At 44.3% G+C, this 4,427-nt stretch overlaps 1 pseudogene; it reads right to left on the bottom strand.

The window, feature by feature from the left end:
* Positions 1-3,719: 3,719 nt before the first annotated feature.
* Positions 3,720-4,034, bottom strand: LOC143933142 (prefoldin subunit 1 pseudogene; annotated as a pseudogene).
* Between the last annotated feature and the right edge of the window lie 393 nt (positions 4,035-4,427).

Here is a 4,427-nt window from a genome sequence, read left to right on the forward strand (position 1 = left end):
AGACATTTCTGAGCCTACACTCTCGGTTGTAAAGCCTCGGGCCAGCCGGCCCCAAGGTGCAGGAACATGCGACACACACCCCAGGCCAGGAGGGCCATGGGGTCGGGATAGCGTATCCCGGACAAGAAGAAGATCCACCAAAATGGTGTTGATACCTTAAATACCCTCTCCCAGAATGCACAGCAGGGAAACCACTCCCACTGAGCTACTTCCGAGCAAGAGGTGGTATTCAATACATCCAGCCTGTTGCATTTCCACACTTTCCAGCAGTGACAGCGACACCTACGTTCAAGTGGAAACCAGTGCAACCCGGCTGGACTGGTACAGAAACCAGAACTTTTAGAGAGAATTAGTCTGAGCCAAACTACAGCTTCAGACAACTAAGTTTGAAAAAATAATAGCGTCTGAGCAGGGCGCTACATAGAGTTATTCCCAGTTTTATACTGAGGATGCAGTTTATCACCCAGAAGGATACTCTTTATTTAGAGTCATTGGATCCCTTTTCCCAGCTCAAGAAGCAGAGCTCCGTGTGTTAGCAAAGCCTCTGAGCTATAAAAAGAGTGGATATTTATATAGATAGTTGAGCTATAGAGAGCTTTTGGTTCCATTTGAAGGGCCAGAAGTTTGTTTTTACTTCGGCAGGTAAACCAATCAAGCATGCTAAGTTAATTTGATTGGCCGTTTTCAGCCTTCCAAGTTCTTGCTGAGGTAGCCATACTAACATTAATACTCACACATGGAAACAGACCAAGTGACTAAAGATGCTGCATTTACAGCCCCGGACACTTGCTGGGTCTGTGCAACTCACAGATTCCACCCTCATTCTGGCCCAGTATAGCTGGGATTAATAATTCAACTTTAAGGACCCCAGAACGAGAAGAACAAGTGGTCCACAGGGGCAACTTCTTATGAAACAGGACTTTGGAAAAGGTGACCATTTATGTCTGCCAGACACTCTTTTCCCTCCAGCTTGACACATGGACCGTGTCATCATCAATCACAAGCAGTTATGGCTGCCTTAGTAAATGAGCGTGGGATAGAGCCAGGGTTCACCACAATTGTTTTTATAACATACCACTTTTTGTTTTACCTGTTACCAAAGGTGTTACCAAAAGCTGAACATCCCTTCCAGAGATAACAAAATGATATATCCAGATGCCCAAGTCAGGATCTTATGAGTATGCATTTTGTCTGTATGGACATGTTTTCGGGATATCCAGTGGCAAATGCTACTGCAAAGGCCACAGTAAAAAGTGTTATCAGAAGTAGTTTGTATGAGCAGAGTGCAGAATCTACAGCGAGTAACAGAGGAAATCATTTTTATAGGAGAGTCCTTACTAGAAGTTTGAGGTTTTATTTTTACACCCCCTACTGTTTACAATGTAACGGACAAAGTACAGTAAGAAACTAGAAAACGTTTGCCTGATTGTTTTATTCTATTACGCCCCTAATGCCCCGTACACACGATCAGACTATCCGGCGGACTTAGTCCAGTGGACAATCCGGCGGACTTTCCAGCGTATGTCCGCCAGACTTTCCAAACAAGCAGACTTGCCCACACATGACCACACATGAACTGACTTTTCGGGTGGACAGTCCACCGGACTCTCCAAAAGAATGGACTAGCCCACACACGGACTAAAGTCCGTTCTTTTTGAACGTGACTTCAGGTACGACGGGACTAGTGAGGAAGTCAATGTCGCCGCTTCCATCGGCAAGATCGACACCTTGCAAGCCCCGTTGTCTGGTATGGGTTTTAAGGGTAAACCCTACACCGAAAAATGACGTGGGGGTCCCCCAAAGTCCATACCAGACCCTTATACGAGCACACAGCCCGGCTGGTCAGGAAAGGGGGTGGGGGCGAGCGAGCGCCCCCCTCCTGAACCATACCAGGCCGCGTGCCCTCAACATGGGGGGTGGGTGCTTTGGGGAGGGGGGCCCTGCGGCCCCCCCACCCCAAAGCACCTTGTCCCCTTGTTAATGAGGTCAAAGGCCTCTTGCCGACAACCCTGGCAGTTGGTTGTCTGGGTTGGCAGGCAGGGGGCTTATTGGAATCCAGGAGCCCCCTTTAATAAGGGGGGCCCCCAGATCCTGGCCCCCCCTGCCTATGTGAATGAGTACCCATTCACCTGGGGGGAAAAAGTGTCAATAAAAAACACACAACACAGGTTTTTAAAGTAGTTTATTAGGCAGCTCTGGGGGTCTTCTTCCGACTTCAGGCGTCTTCTCGCTGGGCTCCTCCGCTATCTTCTGCTCTTTTGCCACTCTTTTGCTAGCGGAGGAGCCCGGCTTTCTCCTTCATCATCGTCGCCATCCAGGGGTCTTCTTCTGACTTTGGGGGCCTTCTTCCAACTTCTCCGCGCTTTACAGCCTCTTCTCCCACTCTTCGGTTCTTCTGCCGGGCTCCTCCGCTATCTTCTTCAAGCTCTTTTACTAACGTTGGTCTTCTCGTTCGCTGCCGTCACGTTCTTCTTCCTTCTTCTCTTCTTCCGATGATGACATGACGCTCTCTCCCGCAGTAATGCTGGGGATGCGTTGTGTGGCCACTTATATAGGAATAAGAGGCGGGGGCAACATTGACTTCCTCGCTAGTCCTGTCATACCTGAAGACACATTCAAAATGAATGGACTTTAGTCCATGTGTGGGCAAGTCCGTTCATTTGGAAAGTCTGGCGAACTAGCACACAGACGAGCGGATTGTCCGCCGGAGCCAAGTTCGGCGGGCAATTTTGAGTCAAGTCTTCTTACAAAGTCTGCCGGACTTTCGGGAAGAAAAAAGTCCACCGGAGCCCACACATGGGTGAATTGTCTGGTGGACTCTGGTCCCCCGGACTAAGTCCACCGGATAGTCCGATCGTGTGTACGCGGCATAAGGGGATGTTGGACTCTGTTCTAATGGGATTTTGTTTGGGAGTGTGTTATTCACTTGCTTATATTTTGTCTCAGAAGCTAAAGCCCTCTATTCGGAACTCACAGAGAATGTTGCTGATCTTTTAAGGTTTTTGACCACCTCATTTATGTGTGTTCTCTCCAAAAGTTTGAAAGAATCTAAAACTAAAGCCAGGTGATTGTTAAGAAACACTTATATATAAGGAAATGTTTGGAGACTCAATAGAGCATCTATTTCATGTACAGTTTTGCAAAACTTGAAGGAAAAGTCACCGGGATCCACACCAGACACTGCAATATGACTAAATGAAAGAAATCTCTCTGTTTGATTTGTTTCCCTCTTGCAATCACAGTTTAGGGTACTTTTTAATTCAATTACTTTAATTGTAAGGGATATATATATTTTAAAAGTAGTTTAGCCATGTTGAAGTCATATTTTTCTTTTGTACGTCTTCCATTTTATGTAGAATTGTCTGTGTTTACATATGCTGATAAGTCAGCATCCAAACAATTAAGCTAGAAGGCCATTCTGGCCACAGGAGTGTACAGCCAGTTCTCTGTAAATATGTCTTTTTCACAATGAAAAGTCATTTTATAATGAAAAAAGCTGCTTGGCTATTATATTCTCCACTAACTAAAAAAAAGTGGGAAACATAAGCGTATATTTTATCGGACCTTTGCTATAAAATATAGCATTTTATGATACAGTTACCATTTACATGAGGAAAATGCACAAGCATTTTTTTACTACAGAAAGTCACCAAATAAAAACTGATGCTACGGCGCTCTTCTGGCCTTCGGCATTTCTCTAATGTTATCTTCAGCATTCTTTACACTTGTTCTAGATAAGTCTTCTTTTCCTCTAACTCTGCAATCTTCTCATCAGCAACATTTTGTTTATTCAATAACTGGCTACCAATGTTTTCTTTCGTTTGAAGAACAAACATCCTCCCCACACCTTCATACATCAGCGTTGCATATGGAAAGCTCTTGATTTCTACACTGGTAAGTTGGGCATGCTTCTTTGTTCTTGTCAGCTGCTCTATCTGGAAGTCTGCAAGTTTTACCTTTTGCTGAGAATCAATCACTTTGGCCTGAATCTCTGTAAAGGCCTTTTTCAACTCTAGGTCTACAGATCCAGCCATCTTACTTTAGTTGAAGTGTGCACGTCTGTAGTGATCAAAATATTGATCAAAAGAGAGGAGACTGTAATGGAAATTTGTAGGTTCTGTATATAATTGTATCCTATTTTGTATGTATTGCACACTGCCCTCACTGTGCACACAGCACTAATAATGTTTTCAGTACACGTTTGCATTCTTTTGAGTCCTGATTAGAATTAGCCTGCCTATTTAATGCCCCTTGTTACTATAAATGTACAATTGTAATATTGATGTGATACCTACGTAATTATGTGTATAAAAACCTTAAATTGTGTCATTATAAAGCAGAACAGTTATTTGGAAAGATGATGAGCGTATCTTTTGTGTCTGTTCCCTACTGCAGTAGTTATTATTGGAACCACTAATCAATATGAG

This window comes from Lithobates pipiens, unplaced genomic scaffold (assembly GCF_037356315.1).
Source record: "Lithobates pipiens isolate NorthernLeopardFrog02 unplaced genomic scaffold, aLitPip1_a1.2 Scaffold_27, whole genome shotgun sequence".
In the NCBI taxonomy this organism is placed as follows: Eukaryota; Metazoa; Chordata; class Amphibia; order Anura; family Ranidae; genus Lithobates; species Lithobates pipiens.